Source organism: Pteropus alecto, unplaced genomic scaffold, assembly GCF_000325575.1.
Source record: "Pteropus alecto unplaced genomic scaffold, ASM32557v1 scaffold185, whole genome shotgun sequence".
Lineage (NCBI taxonomy): Eukaryota > Metazoa > Chordata > Mammalia > Chiroptera > Pteropodidae > Pteropus > Pteropus alecto.
Genome location: NW_006438088.1, coordinates 10,871,509 through 10,889,887, shown reverse-complemented (window position 1 = coordinate 10,889,887; position 18,379 = coordinate 10,871,509). Strand labels below are relative to the sequence as shown.

Sequence of the window (18,379 nt, the reverse complement as noted above, 5' to 3'; positions counted from 1 at the left end):
TTAAGTGGTGAGATGTAAGGATAGAAAAGCAGGCAACTCATTTAAAGCCATGTATAACATACATTTAGGCACTTCACTTGATTTTGAACAATAAGAGCCACTAAAAGATTTTAAGCACTGGAGTATCATACTGTGCTTTTAAAACATCCTCTGACCATAATATGGAAAATAGTTGTGGAGGCAAGACTGAAAGGAGCAGTTAGTAAATTGTTGTACTGATGTGTGTAAAAAATGCTATAGACTGACCTAAGGTAAGAATAATGGGGAAAGGGATATCTAAAAGACATTATAAGGTAAAATTAGGAACACTTGAAGCCCTAAGATATGAAGTGAGGTGAGAAAAAGAGCAGTTCCCAGATTTTCTACAAGAGAGTGAATGGTTATGTCATCACCAAATGGAGAATATATTCAAGAGAACTAAGAGAAGTCTGCCAGTCAGGATCTTGCTCCTCTTGGGTCGTTTCATCAAGTGCAAAATTACAGCAGTCCACAGAAGAACTGTTTCCTGCTAAGTAAATGGGGGCTGCTACCAAAGACTATTTTTTAAACAACACCTAGATACTATCTCAGGTCTTTACATTTTCAAGTTAAATTATAATGTGTTCTTGGCACTGGGGACACAAGGATGAGTAATAGTCTCTGTTTTCAGGTAACTTTCATTCTAGATGTGATGGACATGTAGATAGATAAGACTGAAAGAAAAGACAGAGGAGGATAGTCATAGAACTTTGCCAAGAGATCACAAGTGCTATGACTGAAGCTGAGCAAGTACCAGAGCATAGGAAATGAGTAAGAGGAAACAGGCAGGAGAGACAATACATTAATAGGTAATAGTGATAAATTAAATGTTAGGGAGGCAAAAAAAAAAAAAAAGCAACTAAATCCCAAGTACTCTAAATTAGATATGAATGTGGTACACACTGGGTCTGAGAATCTTTCTAGACAAATAGAAATTGGAAAAAGAAAAAAGAAAAAAATAGAAATTGGATAGAAACCTGGATAATCAAGTTTGGAAAGCAGGAGAAATGACAGCACCACTAAAACACATAAAGTAACATAAGACCTAGGAATGGATGAGATGGCATACAGAAAATGAAGGGTGAGAAAACACCCAAAGGAGGAAGGAATTCTGATTAATAAAGAGGAAGGCAGAAAGTATTCACATTCCTTGTAGTCCTTACGTGAATTTATTTATACAATCATGCAACTTTGTGGGCCATAATTTTAGAGGTCATTTGGTTCAGCCCATCATTTTACAGATGAAAATTTAAGTACATTTCTAAAGATCACACACCTAATTAATGGAAATGTTGCTCTTGTTTTCTCTAGGCTACTCCCAGGCACACTCCCCGTTGCTCCTCCTCAGGAACTAGTGGAAGAGGTTTTCCCAAGATGGCTGAACCGGGCTTATTTTAAAGTTAAATGTATATAAAAACTGCTTGATCAAGTACCTCTTAAAAATGTTAATGCTTTGTCCAGATCATGATTTTGTGACTTCAGCGAGGCTAACAATCATTATTATCTACTCAGATACTTCTGATAACAGTTAATAATAAAATCAAAAATTCTGATTTGGTTTAATATTTGCATTTCAAAATCTCCTAACAATGCATATAGTTACAGCTAGCAGTTAATTGTTTAATAAAGTTAATTGCTAATTTATTTTAAATTCCAATGAGAAACTAGGCCAGGCTAGCCTTCCTCTAATAACAAACACCTAGATATTATCTTTTTACCTTTTGCTTACGTTTATTTTACATGTGAAAAGGGATATTTAGGCTCTAAAGTATGCATCTAGCATAATTCTCCCAATTTTAAATCACATATGATAATTCCAAATTCCTGAAAATGATAACTCCAGACCGAAATGATATAACTTGAAATCAAAAGCTTTATTGTACATGTGGTATTGTTTCTGTGAATACCATATCGATATTAAAGTATGGCCTCACCTCTCCAACTAACCTATGAGCACCAGAGGGGAACTTTTGATTATATCCCACAACATCCAGCCCAGTGCCTGGTACAAACTAGGCACTCAAATATTTAATAACATTATGTAATTTTACATATGGAAAAACTAATATATTCTCTAAGCTAGTGATTCTCAGCTTGGAAGAAGGTGGATCAAAAGAACAAAGATATTCTTGCCGTCTCCTCCTTTGAAAATCACTGTCACTGGTAGATACTGATGTTGACAAGAAAATGTTAAATCTCTCAGTTGTTCTGGGACAGAAAAAATAAGAATGACTTACCTGGTATAAAACTAATTTTACAAATAAAAAAATGAGAATTTACGTAAGTTAAATAACTTGCCTGACCCAGTTTAATATTCTTGTAAATTATACCTACCTCTTTCTGACTGGTTTCAGGTTCATAACTAAAACAATGTTTAGACCTGCCTCAAATCAGGAAACTAGTTCAGATGACCTTTTAAGGTTCTTGCCCTCTTTTTAAAAATAACTACTTAGCCTATTCATTGACAATCTCTCCCTTCCAAACATATGTATCTTTAATCTCTAAATGACATCAACTACACAATTTTTAAATATTTAATATAATCACCCACATCAAATAGGGTACTAGTTAATGAAAACTGCAGAGGAAATAATATTCTTAAATCCAACCAAAAACAACCGAGGTTTGTTTGTTTCATATAAAATCCATGAGAAATATTACAAGGGTCACTTTTTTTTAAAGTATGCTTTTTTTTATCTGATAGCATTAAGTAATTTCAAATATGAACAGTACCTACAAAGATGTGAAAATACTAGTACAGAATACCTGTTTTTGTTTTAAATTAAAAATGCCTTCTATATTTTCTTAATCAAAGTTTTAAAATTATTTTCTGAATCAAAATGGGATCTAAAATTTGTTCCACATTTAAAAATGTAAGTGCAGATAGACAGACATAGATATAAAATGAAAAGGGAAAATACAGGATACAAAATTGTATGTATAATAATTGTATATAAAAGCCATAGACATAAAGAATAAAAATGCATATGAATAAAATAAAGAAAATATGGCAAAACACGAGACTGGGTAAGAAAATTATAAGTAACTTTTTCCTCTTTTTCTACATTAAGAATATACTACTTTGACACTGAGGAAAATATAAGTTAATGGGTGATTTGAAAGATTTCAAAAAGAGGATAATTTTTGATTTACATGGTTAATATATAAACATTCAAAATAAATTCACAATAGCCTTTTAATATAGGACAAATTTAAAATTTAAAATCTGAATCAGATCAAAACACTGAATTTAAAAAGCATTTAAGGTTAGGGAACTTTCCAGAACGCTGGGTGAGAAGCGGAGGAACAGTGGCTGGCTGCCCGAGCTACACACAGAAACACACTCCTTCCCACTCTCCCACACCGGCCTCAGCCCGCTCACTGGCTGTCAAAAATGGTGAAAGAAACCACTTACTATGATGTTTTGGGGGTCAAACTCAATGCCACCCAGGAAAAACTGAAAAAAGCTTGCAGGATTGGCCTTGAAGTACCACCCTGATTAACAATCCAAATAAAGGGGAGAAGTTTAGACACATTTCTCAACCTCATGAAGTGCTTGCTCTCTGATGTAAAGGGAATTATACGACAGAGAACAAGCAATTAAAGAAGGTGGAGTAGGTGGTGGTAGGGACTCCCCCATGGACACCTTTGATATGTTTTTTTGGAGAAGGAGGAAGAATGCAGAGAGAAAAGAGAGGTAAAAATGTTGTGCGTCAACTCTCGGTAACCTTAGATTTATATAATGGTGCAACAAGAAAACTAGCTCTGCAAAAGAATGTGATTTGTGACAAATGCAAAGGCTGAGGTGGTAAGAAAGGAGCAGTACAGTGCTGTCCCAATTGCTGAAGTATGAGATGCAAGTAAGAATTCATCAGATAGAACCTGGAATGGTTCAGCAAATTCAGTCTGTGTGTGTGGAGTGCCAGGGCCACAGGGAACAGATCAGTCCTAAAGACAGATGTAAAGGCTGCAACAAAAAGATAGTGAGAGAAGATTCTAGAAGTTCATGTTGTCAAAGGCATGAAAGATGGCCAGAAGATAAACTCCATGTTGAAGGAGACCAAGAACCAAGACTGGAGCAGGAGGAATTATCATTGTTTTAGATCAGAAGGACCATGCTGTTTTTACGCGAGAAGACCTTTTTATGTATATGGATGGACATACAGCTGGCTGAAGCATTATACGGCTTCCAAAAGCCACTAGCTACTCTTGACAACCAAACCACAGTCATCACCTCTCATCCAGGTCAGATTAAGCACGTAGGTATCAAGTATATGTTAAATGAAAAGCATGACAATTTATTGTAGACCATATGAAAAGGGTTGCCTAATCATCGAATTTAAGGTAAACTTTCCTGAGAATGGCTTTTTCTCTCCTGATAAACTCTCTTTGCTTGAAAAACTCTTCCTGAAAGGAAGTAAAAGAGACTGATGAAATGGACCAGGTAGAACTAGTGGATTTTGATCCACATCAAGAAAGATGGAGAAGTACATGAGGATGAAGAACATCATCCTAGGGGTGTTGGTGTTCAGTGTCAGATCTCTTATTGGGCCAGTAAATAACACTCACTGCTGACATTATTTATATGCAGTAGTGTATGAGTGAAGGACTGTAATCATCATGTGCTCACTATTGCTATTGTTTTCGTTTTAATATTCAACTATAGTAGTGTTTTAAAAGTTAAATGAAGAATAAAGTCGAATATAAAAGCTCAAAAAAATTAAGGTTATTTAGAAAAAGAAAAAAACAAGTTTTCCAGGTAAGTACACTTTTTGCCCTCAATCATATCATTCCTATAAATGGTTCAATATGCTAAGTACATATAGGCACATGAACAGAAAACTAATATTCTCCAAATTTCAAAGAAATCATTGTTATATTTTCAGTGAAAAATGACTTCAAATATGAAATCATTTCACTGAATCTGACTACATATTTAAATTCTAGTTACTAGATTCAGAAAGTACACCCACTAGGCTACAGAGAATAAACCACTTCCTACAATACTACAGCTGCACTTACTGTGATTTATTTATTATTATTTTTTCACTTTAAAACATCCTTTACTGTATAACTTGCCTCATCAAATCCACCATGCAGTATCTACCTCCTATCACACAGAAAAAACTTTTTAACTCAAAAGATGCATTGGGAACAGATTTCAATTTTCTGATCACTGGGCCAGCAATTTTTAAAAATTTAAAAACTTTAGATGAATAGATTTCAACACGTATTATTAGATTAGATTACATACTTTGAGGAAGCATGCATAATATTTATTATCTAATATATGCAATACATTTGTGATATTATGAACATTTATAGCAATAAGAATACTTGCTACTTCAAATGTTAAGGAATGAAGACAATACTGTGTTAATAATTTTCCTTAAAAAAAAAAAAAGAGAAATCATCTATATTTTATTTGTAAATATTTACTGCTGAGATTAAAAAAGAAAATTTAGGAGGCCAGTCTACAAGTAAACAAGGCTTTTTTATTTTATGAAATGAAACTATATATCAAAACCCTTCAAAAAAATACTAGACAAATACATCATTCTTTTCTGGACTTCTGTTTGACTTACTATAAACTCTCCCTGAGAGATTCTTTTCTGGACTTCTGTTTGACTTACTATAAACTCTCCCTGAGAGAGCTCATCTATAGCCCATTATTTGAATTATCTACCCTTCAGCATCCCCCTAACAAATCACATTAATTCTTCATGTCTTATATTTAGGCATGATGTTATCGGATAAGGGTAGGTCATCATAAAACTCTGAGGTAGATATTATTGCCATTTTAAAGAAGAAACCAAGTCTCAGAGGAATCAAGCAACTATACCAAGGTCACACAGATAGTAAATGACAGAGACAGGTTGCAAGACAATATTGATCTAAACTGAGAACTACCATCCCCTCCTACTATACAACACACTACCTGTCACAGCATACAAGCTGATGCATTTTTAAAGTTCAAATGAAAATCCAGAAAAAAATAAAGTCTGACACTTTTCTCTACACTCTACACAAAAAAAAATAAATTTTAGAGGAATTAAGTCTTACATGTAAAAAAGTACATATAATAATTATCTTAAAAGAAAATTTAGAATATGTATAACCTAGAGGTTGAGGTTTGTTTTTTTTAATCCAAGCCTGAAACCTGGTTGTTACAAAAGACAGAAAGAAAGAGTGACTAAATTTTTCTATAGCAACAGATCTAAATTAAAAAATAAAAATAAAAAGACGGAGAAATTATCTGCAATACATACAACTAATGAAAGGTTAATATCTATAATATAAACAGACTACAAGTCAACAAGATAATCCAATTAAAAAAGGGGGGGTAAGGATATAATTAGCAATTCACAGAACAAGTTCAAACAGCATATGAATATATGAAAAAATATCCAACTTCATTAACGGTCATGGAAATACAAATCAGAGTAGCAATGAGACATTAACTTATCAGACTGTCCAAAGTCAAGAAATGCAATGACACCTATTGCTGTAAGAGGGATGAACCATACTTTCATAAAGCAATGGCCATATCTATTGAAAGCAAACAATATAACTTGTAACCCAGCAATCCCACTAAAGGAGATCTCATAGAATCAAAAGCCCTAGTTTGTAAGGATATGTACACAGATGTTCTATACATAGTACTACTCATAGAAGCAAAAAGGAAATAAATGTCCTTTAATATGGGAAATCTTGAATAAACAATAGTACAGCCATATCATGGCATATTATAAAATCACCAAAATGAGTAAGTTGGAACACTACTCCAGTTGACATAGTATTAAAAATAAAGAGAAATAAAAATTATAGTACGTCTTTTTTTATATATAAAAGAAAAAACCCTATATGTATGTGTCTATTTTTATATATATTTTGTGGAAAAAAAAATGGAAGAAATCTATAACATATAACAGGCTGTTAAAAATGGCTAAGTGCAGACAAAGAAGATACATAATTCCCCAAGGGGGATTACTTTTTCTAAAACATCATGAATCATTTTTTTTAAAGCCCAAAAGAGTCAGTCATTTAAGTAACTCAATTCACTAGATTTTAATATAATCTCTTGATAATAGCACTTGTTTCTTGGGTGGTAATAAAGTATTTCTTTGAATTAAGTTCAATTATCACTTGTACATTTTCTGTGTGCGAGATATGGTGCTAACTGTATCACATGGGTTATTTTACTTCTCATAGAAACTTCTAAGAATTATTTGCTCATGAGTAAATGGTATTTTAGATACTGCCAACCTGTAACAGCATGCATAATGCACCAAGGACAAAAAATATAAGAACAACTACAATTAAATATAAGAAGTAAATTAGTACAATCTTTCTGAAGGGTAACTTCACCATACTAAAGCCTTAAAAATGCCCATACCTTTTTACCCAGCAATATTACTCTAGAAATATCTTTTATAAAATAATTGAAAAAAAATGCACAAATGTACAAAAATGTTTACTGAAGCTTTTTGTAATAATAAATTGAAAAACTTAAGTTCCTATATTAGGTATTTGGTTAAATGAAATAAAAGAATACAGTTCTATGAAACCTAAATATGTTGGCATACATAGAAAGGTCTATGGGTAGTTGCTAGGAACTAGGGAAGGGGAAAATGGAGACTTGTTGAATGAGTATAGAGTTTCAGTTCTGCAACATGAAAAGGTCTGGAGATTGTATAACAATGTAAATATACTTTATTAAACTGTATGCTCAAAAATAGTTAACATGGCATATTTTATGTTATGCGTATTTATCACAATTAAAAATAAAACTTAACAAAGTTAAAAAATGTTTTAAGTAGATCTACAGCGCATCATTAAGTTAAAATGGGTTCAAAAAGTTAAGTGTGGCCCCATTTTTTAAGAAAGGAATATCACCTATATGTGATATTCCTTTAACATATATAAAATGTATTAAAGAGGGAGCTTTGGTATAAGATGTATCTTATCCTAAATGTCCTGCCATTTACCAGTTTTGTAGCCTTGGGCAAGATGTTTAGTCATTTTTGAGCTTCAGAGCCTCCAGCTGTAAATCTAAGATAAAAATAATCCTTACTCTAAATGATTATTGCGAATATAAAATGAGATAGCAGATATAAAAGTTTTAGTACAATATTTGGTGTGTAGTTAAGTATTAATTAATAATGCCTACTATTATTGTTAAAATGCATCAAAATGCTAATACTTCTAAATTCTGAGTAATGAAATTAGTGATGTGTTTTTTTCTTCCACTAGCTCATTTGAATTTTATAGTTTCATTCAATAAACAAACTCAAGAAATATAAAAATACTTATTTAAGCATGGGCTTAAAAAATGGCACCAAGCTAGCAACTATTAAAAAAATTATTTGGGATTTTTAAATCAAATAGAATTGTTGCTTAAGTAAGAAATCAAAAACCACAAAGTGATTTAAAATTAAACTAGAAAATGACTTCACATTTTAGGACTGTTAATTCATGAGGATTTAGAAGCTGATACCAATTCTCTACATATAAAAGTCAAAATCTCTCAGTTAATACTAGTAGAAAAAAAATCTGAAAGTAATTTTTAACTATCTCACTAATAATAAAGCTGGTTTCTCTAACAAACCAGCTTTATCCTTAAGATACTTACCAACAAAAACCAAACAAGGTAAAATTATTACAACACAAAATTTTGTTGCAATTACTATGTAACAACAATAAAAATGATGTTAGAGTTCAAAAGAACTCAGTTTGAGTTATGATTTGCCTCTTTAATAAGGCAAATTATTGATATGAGCCTGTTTTTTCCACCTACTTCACAGATTCTCATGACCAAATAAAACAGAAAACAAAGCCTGACACAGTTTACATTTCAATATATTAATTCACTTCCCTACTTGCCCTTGAGAGGTAGCAGCTCCCAGAATAGAATACTTTACACACAGCCAATAAAAAGGAACAGGTAACACATTCAGAGAGAAAACATCTGGCTATGGTTGGTGCTTCTCTTAAATCCACTTAGCCCCTGAAGGACTACTATAAAGCTCTAGGGAAAAGTCTGTGACTTAAATCTATGTCCCCCATGGCTACCACATTTTTCTGATTAAAAGTGAACATGTAATAAATGCTGATTAAACTAAATTTTGTCTTTTCCCTCTATTCTGTCCCTTGCTAAAACACTTAGCAATGCTTAGCACATATACCAAGCATTCAAAAAACGTTAAAAGGATGTATATCTGCCTTGGAATAAAACAATAATATACATAATCTGATATACATTATGTATTTATATGTAAATATACATGATCTGATTGTAATTTTTATGGTTAAAAAAAGATAATTAAAAGAAAACTGTGTTTAACATTAACACAATTTTCTTATGGTACTGGCTACTCATGAAGAAGGTAAGCTGTTTTGAGAGTCTACAGCAAATTATTTTTAAATTAAACAATTACTGTTTCAGTTTTTCCAGTGTAGGTGTATATACAAAGAGAATCTTAAGACATATATGAGAACATTCTGAACTACAGCTTTTTCACTCAAATAAACCACTTCCTTTCAAAAGCCCACATAATTTTAAAGCAGAAAGCCAAATGATTTGAAACTTTTCTGTACAAGCATAAAATTCTTTTAATTGCTTGAATAAAATTACTGATTTAAAATTTTTTCACCATTTATCTAAGAAAAATATATTTAAAAAGGGACATCAAAAAAACTGTAGTTTGATGTTTACTTTAAACTCCCTACCAAAAAGATTCAATTAGTAAAATGAAATATGTAAGTACATTACTGAAAAGTACATATAGATTTAGAAATGTCTATAACATCTCATATTAATAATTTTTCTTTGTAATACGGACTTTCTAAATTACTAATAGGATTTATCTCCAGGATAAGGATAAAATCTCATAATACATTTGACCTGAGAAAGAGAAAGAAAAGGTTACATCTCCTCCCAAAAAGCTAATGTCACTATTTCTACCATTTAGTTATTTGGGTAATGTCGAAGAAAGAGACAAAGAGCACAATAAAAAAGTAGAAAAAAATGATCTTGTTGGAAGTGTTTACAGCTCTGTTTTCTATTTCTTAATTTCTTGCACCTTCTGGAACAACCTGCCATCAAGACTCAAAACTATGATAATATGAGTATAAAGAACATTTTACAGATATTCAAATAGTAGTATACAGATAAACTATGTGAAGTTTGTTGAGCAGACTATTAACACTTCGAAACTAGCAAAACAATGCTAGCAAATAACTATATCCTCATTATGTAAAATTAGGCTTTGTTTTATGAATGAAACTTTACTTGAAGGGAAAACAAAGTAAAATTCAAAAGGAAAGGAAAATGATGCACAATAGGTTTCTAAACAGTATGAGCAAATCAGTATTACTTAAGGGTTACCAAACATAGTAGCTTAATTGTACAGAACAGTATTAAAATCTATTTATTTCTCCAAAACCTCCAACACTTTCAATCAATTTTCTTAACGGTCTGATTAATATAAACATTTGTTTGTGAGGCGATGGAAATGTTAAGAACCATCTAAAATGTTAAATAAAAATTACACAACTTCTTTGCCATACTTGTAGTCTATTTTTTCTTAATGCTTACTTTTTTTAGATCGACTATTTCCTAAAAGAATCAAAATAAATCCAATGTTAGAAAAAGCCTCAATAACAATCAAAAGTTAACCCCACTTCTCACAATAACATTTTGTCGAAACTGTTCCTCTTTCAAGTTATGTTGACTAACTATAAAATTTTAAACCATAAATAGTAAAATTTTTCTACCAAGAATGTTACATTTGAACAATAATACTACATATGTATTTCAAGCTCTGGATTTTTTGTGGAACAACAAATAAGACTCTATGTCACTCGGTTTTATAGTTTGGGGAGTGTTTTCCCCTTTGGTAGGTTTAATCTGCAGGGAAAATACCATCAGAAAACTGGAAGATTGTCCCACAATTTTACCCCCTTAATACACGCTGTTTAACAGTCCATACATACATGTGTCATGAAATTATACAACCCATTCTAAGTTTGCTTGTGTTTGCTATTGGTGACTTTCAATATTATATATGTTAATAAAGTGAACTAAATGTTATCTAAATTAAGGAGCTATACCAACATTAATATATCATTTCAGAAATTAGAGTTCCAATTGATTGCCATAATAAAAAGCTAATTTTCATATAACTATTAAGTTTTCATTACAAAACCTAAAAATACAAAAATTATTGAGAAATTCTCTGAGTAATAAAAAAAAATTTCCTTCTACACTATTCAGTGGAACGTCATGATAAAGTCAGGTTGATATATGATGGAATCATTATACCTAAGCATCTAAACATTTGGAACAAGGTCTGCCATATCACAAACTTACAAAGAAATTACTCACAAGCCTCTCAGATCAATCTAGTTTCACAGGTGAAGAGAGAGTTTAACCTTTCAAATACCCTAGGGAAAAAATATTCAATTAAAGAGAAAAAGTAAAAATGTTTCTATCTTACTTTCTCTCAAAAAAAAAAAAAAAGGGAGAAAAACAGGATAAAAGATGATAAAAATAGGAGGCAAAGTTCTAAAAAGCCTCAATAACAATCAAAAGTTAACCCCACTTCTCACAATAACATTTTGTCGAAACTGTTCCTCTTTCAAGTTATGTTGACTAACTATAAAATTTTAAACCATAAATAGTAAAATTTTTCTACCAAGAATGTTACATTTGAACAATAATACTACATATGTATTTCAAGCTCTGGATTTTTTGTGGAACAACAAATAAGACTCTATGTCACTCGGTTTTATAGTTTGGGGAGTGTTTTCCCCTTTGGTAGGTTTAATCTGCAGGGAAAATACCATCAGAAAACTGGAAGATTGTCCCACAATTTTACCCCCTTAATACACGCTGTTTAACAGTCCATACATACATGTGTCATGAAATTATACAACCCATTCTAAGTTTGCTTGTGTTTGCTATTGGTGACTTTCAATATTATATATGTTAATAAAGTGAACTAAATGTTATCTAAATTAAGGAGCTATACCAACATTAATATATCATTTCAGAAATTAGAGTTCCAATTGATTGCCATAATAAAAAGCTAATTTTCATATAACTATTAAGTTTTCATTACAAAACCTAAAAATACAAAAATTATTGAGAAATTCTCTGAGTAATAAAAAAAAATTTCCTTCTACACTATTCAGTGGAACGTCATGATAAAGTCAGGTTGATATATGATGGAATCATTATACCTAAGCATCTAAACATTTGGAACAAGGTCTGCCATATCACAAACTTACAAAGAAATTACTCACAAGCCTCTCAGATCAATCTAGTTTCACAGGTGAAGAGAGAGTTTAACCTTTCAAATACCCTAGGGAAAAAAATATTCAATTAAAGAGAAAAAGTAAAAATGTTTCTATCTTACTTTCTCTCAAAAAAAAAAAAAAGGGAGAAAAACAGGATAAAAGATGATAAAAATAGGAGGCAAAGTTCTAAAGTAAGCCAAAAGAGCTCAAGAGAAATATGGAAGGGGGAAAAAACCTACTACAGAAATAAAAGTCATACTACAAGCAGCAGAATAGGCCTAGCTAGAGCATCATGCAATAATAGAAAATGGTACGGCAATGTCTATAAAGCCATTCAGGAAGGAAAGAGGGACCAAAGACTATTACTTCTCAATCTGTCATGCAAATATAGGTCACAGAATCATTTTCATATATTTAACCACTTGGGAAATATTTCAAACATGTATATTTTAGGGGAAGGGTAAGGTTGAACCAGATGTGAAACAAGAAACAGAGAGAGAGGCCTAACCAAGAGAATCAATCAATTTTAAAGTAACTATGGTTGGTTTAAAACTAAGGAAATTTTGAGTACAGAATAAAATGAAAATGTTATAATTTTGGCAACAAATAAATAATATGACTAAAAATACCAAGAGAAAAAGGAAGAGGTCAAGTATGAGAAAGGATAACTCTGATAAGCTCAACTTTTAAAGGCAGGACTCATTAAACAACTTTATAAAGTTAATTCAGTTAATAGAAGTTTAAATGTATTATAAAAGGTAAAAAGGCAATACCTTATCTAAGAATGTAAATAATATTAAAGTATGTTATTACATTGAACTGCAAATGTACCAAGTTATCAAAGAGTATATACAAAGTCAAAACAAAGATTATATATCAAAATGTATAAATATAAAAGATCACAATATGTTTATTTTAAGTGACAGAAGGCACATCTATACTATCAATCTCGGAAGTGGGGAAAAAATATCTATTAAAACAGAGTCTCTAACAAACTCAGTTATACAGGAAATACAACTAAACCAAAGTGACTCAAACTTTTAAAACAAAAGGATGAACAAATAAAACTTAAGAGAAAGCAGCAATCATGATATTAATGTTAAAGAAATTGAATTTAAGGTAAAAAAATGTAAAACAAGCCAAAAAGAAAGCTCACACTGATGAAAAATTCAAATCTACAGAAATATCAGGTGTTTTTACATATCAAAATGTACAGGGTAAAATCTATAAGGAATAAGATAAAATAAAAAATAAGGATATTACATTTTAATTTACCTCTGTCTACAACCAACCAAGGAAACAGAATTTACATAAGAATACTGAACTCTGTAATAATTAAAAGATAATTAACAAAACTATGTCATATTTTGTATTCTTCAGGTGGAATCTGTACTCTTGAAAAAGTTGCTATGAAACTACATTGGACCACAAAGAAAAAAAATCAATAAACTTCAAAAAGTAAAGGGCATAGACCACATTCTCTTTAACAGTACAATGAAACCAGCAATCATAACAAAAATAAACAAAAATCACACACATTTTAATACTCTTGAATTCTGTTTAAAAAGGAAACCACAATTAAATTGTGGATTATCCGGAAAATAATAGAAACTCTAAAGGAAACCAGGAAATAACTCTAAAAGAACCCATTTGCTATAGTAAATATAGTGTTCATAGGAAAAATAACTCCAGAAACATAAGAGAGAATGGGAACAATGCACATCAACTTGAAGGTAGTGGAGAGGAACACGCAAAAGGTGAAGCTAGAATTCCAATCTAACAATTTACTTCTTGTTAGAATGGAATCTGACCTGCGTGGCAAAATGTTACCTTGTTAAAATTAAATTGCGGGTCCATGAGTATTTGTTATATTATTTTCTATGTTTGAAATTTCATCAATTAATTAACTTTTAAGATAAACAATTAAAAATGCATTTAAGGTCAATTAAATGTTCCACTCAGAAAACTAGAAAATAAAAAATGGAGAAAAGATTAGGTCATAAACAGATCAACTCACTAATGAATTAAAACCAGGAGAACTAATCAATTTAGGAGCCAATCTCTGGAGGGAGAAAATAAATTACAAGGCAATAAATCAAGAGAAAAAAAGCTGGCAAAAGGAGAAAGTAGAGAAAAGAAAAAAATATTTAAAATAAGAATAGAGATATAACCATGGTATAGAAGAATCTAAAAGAATAAGACAATGTTTTATCCCAAAACTGTGCCTTTTAGGATATTGATCTTAAGCTGGTTATTAAGAAACAAGATTCAGAAGAACCTTTGACCTTTCCCATTTCCTGTCTAAGAGATCAGATCAGAAGGCCTACTCCAGGAAGAAAATCTAAGCATGTTCGTTTTAGCCTAATTTGAATTGAGTATGGTAGATGGGAGGGCTCCAGGCAGGAGCCAGGAGCACTGAAACAAGAATTTGCCTGTCATATGTGTTCTGCTCTTCGTCGACAACATGCAAATTGCCTATTTCCTTTGAAATCTCATACCCTGCTCCCTTGCTCCCTCTTTCCTTTTTGTCCAAAAAGACATATATACAAAATTTTACCTCACTGTCTTTGGGAATTTTCATGCTTATGTGAATTCCCCAGCACACATTTTAAAACATGATTTTCTCCTGTTAATCTGCTGTATTTTATTTGAATTATTAACCCAGCTATAACTTAGAAGGTAGGAAGAAAAATAATTTTCCTTAGCCCCCACACTACAATGTCAAACAAATCCATTTGCCAACTTGGATGAAAGGAATGGTTTTCTAATAAAATTACAACTTTCAAAATTGACTCTAAAATATTGAGAAGGATAAATCCTATCATGAAACAAATAATTTCAATGCTCTTCAAATTACTTAAGGATAAAGGAAAACTTTCTAAATTCTCTATACATCACAAGAGAAACCAAAATCTCTAAACATCACAAGAGAAACCAAAATCTGACCAAGAACACACACATAACTGTAATTTAATTTTATAAATAGATGAAATAATCTTAAATATTAGCAATGACAAGAAAAAAAATCTGAGATGTTCTAAATTAAAATTACAGTAGCCAGCGAGCAGACACTTCTTCCTTGCGGACTTTGCTGCACCTATCCCACAATTAGCCCTCTTTCACTTTCTCCCTTTCCTTTGCCTAATGCGAATCCTTTCAGAACAGCTTACATCTCCCTCCATTCAACCTGATGTATAAGAATGCTTACAAAACTCTGGGATGACAAGACATGTCGTCTTTCTTACCTAGTCATGCTGCTGGTGGTTTAGACTCCATGCCCCAAATCAGGTCTTATTTATTTACTAGCAATGGCCTAATAAGCCCTTCATCTTTTTTTATTTATTTATTTATTTATTTACTTATTTACTTATTTACTTATTTATTTATTTTGTTTAAAAAAAAAAAGATGTTCAGCTGTGGAAGTTAATTATTTTAAAAGCTAATAAGATCCATCACATTAAAAGAATCCACCATGACCAATTAAGATTGTTCCAAGACTAGATCAATACTAGAAAATCTATTAAAATAACAATGTTTAACAATATAATGTACCTAAGGCCTTTTGTATCTATGAAAACAGTATATTTTTTCTCCAAAAATCTTTTGATAACATTAAACATCTCAATAAGAATTACAACTGGATTTTTTTCAGTAACTTGACGAGCTCTTTCTAAAGCTCCTGTGGGAAAAAGATCCATGTAAGATAATTCAGTGAAACTATGAAAAAGAAGAGAAAAAACAAGATAGCCTACAAAATACTAATACTAAACGAGATAGCCTACAAAATAATAAAAAACTACAGTAATTAACAATTTGGTATTGGCATGGAAGACAAATTATTGGCCCCAAAATAGACAGACAGATGAACAGAGAAAAATTCAGTACATGTCAAAGATGGCTTTTCAAATAAGGTTAAAAAAGAAAAATGATGAGTAATTCACCAGAGGGCACTGTGACAAATATCAGCTATTAGAAAGAGTAAGATATTGGTAAAGAAACTAAATTCCTACCTTACCCCCTAGTAGCAGCTGGATCAAAGGGTCAAATATTTAAAAAAAAAAAAAACCTGTAATATTTTAAAATTGTCTTGCAGAAGAGAAATTAACAAGTAATTTAAAAAAAAAAAGTTAAAAAAAAACAAGTAATTTTTTAAAATTGTCTTGCAGAAGAGAAATTAACATTAACCAGGGTAGAAGTGGCAGGAGAGGGACTAAAGCAGAGGAAACTCTGGTAGGTGTTCTTGATAGGTTTGGGTAGGGGGGGCACACAAACAAACCAGTTCATAGGAGTTCTTATAAAATAATTTAAAGGGTTTATACACGGAAACAGAAAATTAAAGCTATATTTTGAGAAAGTTACTCTGGCTGTAGTGAAGAAAGTGTTTTGGGGTAAATAAACTGAGAAGAAACCAGTTAAATGTTTCAGTAACCCTGCTCAAAGTTAATGGGGCTTTCTTTATAAGAACTAGCATTAAGGAGAGTGTAGTGAGTCGAAAAATGTACAGTCAATCCTCATCATTAGCGGATTCCATATTTGCAAATTCACCTACTCGCTAAAATTTATTTATAATTCCAAAATCACTACTTGTGGCACTTTCCAGTAACTTGAGGACAAGTGCACAGAGCAAAATATTTGATTTTCCCAGCTGAGGTAGAACAAGGTAATACCCTGCCTTCTTGGTTCAGCTCCCATACTGTAAACAAGTGTCCTTTTCATAACTCCTTAGTGTCACATTTTTCAGTGTGATTTTTAGTTGGTAATTTTGCTGCTTAAAAGAACCCCCAGGAGTAGTGATAAAGTGCTGTTTAGTGTTCCCAAGAACAAGGCAGCAGTTATGTGCCTTATGAAAAGATGTGTTAGATAAGCTTTGTTCAGGCAAGAGTTATAGTGCCATTGGCCATGAGTTCAATGTTAATGAATTGATAACAAGTAAACAATATACATATTAAAGTATCTTTAACAGATATATAAAATAATGTTGTGTACTAATCGACAAAAATACTGTGACCAGAGAATCACAGCGGAACCTAACCCTGTACTTCATATAGGAGTAATGGATCAGTATTCATTAAGTCAGTACACGTATTTCATTCACTCAGTGTTTGTTAATTTATGGCTTTATAAAACATAACTACCACAAATAACAGCAATCAACTGTAATATGTACACATGTATGTTTACTTTGTAAAAGAGAAACCATAGGACTGGTAATCAATTATAAGAAGTATATGAAGAAAAGAAATCAAGGATGATGTCACCTGGGTTTCTGGCTTAAGCAATTGGAAAATGTTGATACCACTAATAAAGATAGGAAATATAGGAGGTGGTGGGAGATTAGATCAGGAAGGCAAAGATGTCAGCTATGAAGCGCGGAATGTTCTATATGCCACAGTGTAATATAATTTTGTGTTTCCGTACTCCTATCCTCCACTCTTTCAGAGTAAGAATCATATCTTATTCATCTTGGTGTATCTCCTACAACTAAAATGATGGTTTCCTTTAAGTCATATAATAAATATAAACCAGGCATGTCAACAGCAGAAATGTGCACTTCTCAATTCTTTTACCTTCCACGCCATCTTTGCAAGTACATTATTCATATTCACAATAATCTATACTTTTTTAATAATGTTTTTCTGTGAGTCCAAAAATGTAAAGATATATAAAATTTTACCTTTTGGAAAGTAAGAATTCTAAATGACAAATATCTTAAAAGAAATTCTGCATAACCAGGCAGTTTGTTTTTAATTTGTTTATAGAAACAAAGTAATACCTTCAGCATATATTATTAAAATACCATTCTGAAATATCAAGCTTATACAAAACATTCTAATGGGTAAATTGTCATATGTTTTCACACTTGATTTAAGAAAAATCTCAGAATCATAATTGATTTCAATGTAGCTTTTACAAAACTATGTATACACTCAAAATGCAATGTCTTTTTATACCCTAACAACTAAAAATTATAATATACAACTGCATATATTGAGCCTTATATAATTATAAAAGAAAACTAGTAAAGAAATTCGTATCAATCACTGTCTAGTCAACATTATCT

General features: G+C 31.5%; 1 protein-coding gene and 1 pseudogene across 1 annotated transcript in view; one reads left to right on the top strand and one right to left on the bottom strand.

Annotated features, from left to right (window-relative positions):
- The window catches only part of HBS1L (HBS1 like translational GTPase), an 81,045-nt gene that overhangs the window by 42,129 nt on the left and 20,537 nt on the right, over positions 1-18,379 (bottom strand). The window lies entirely within an intron of this gene.
- LOC102895934 lies at positions 3,024-5,467 on the top strand (annotated as a pseudogene).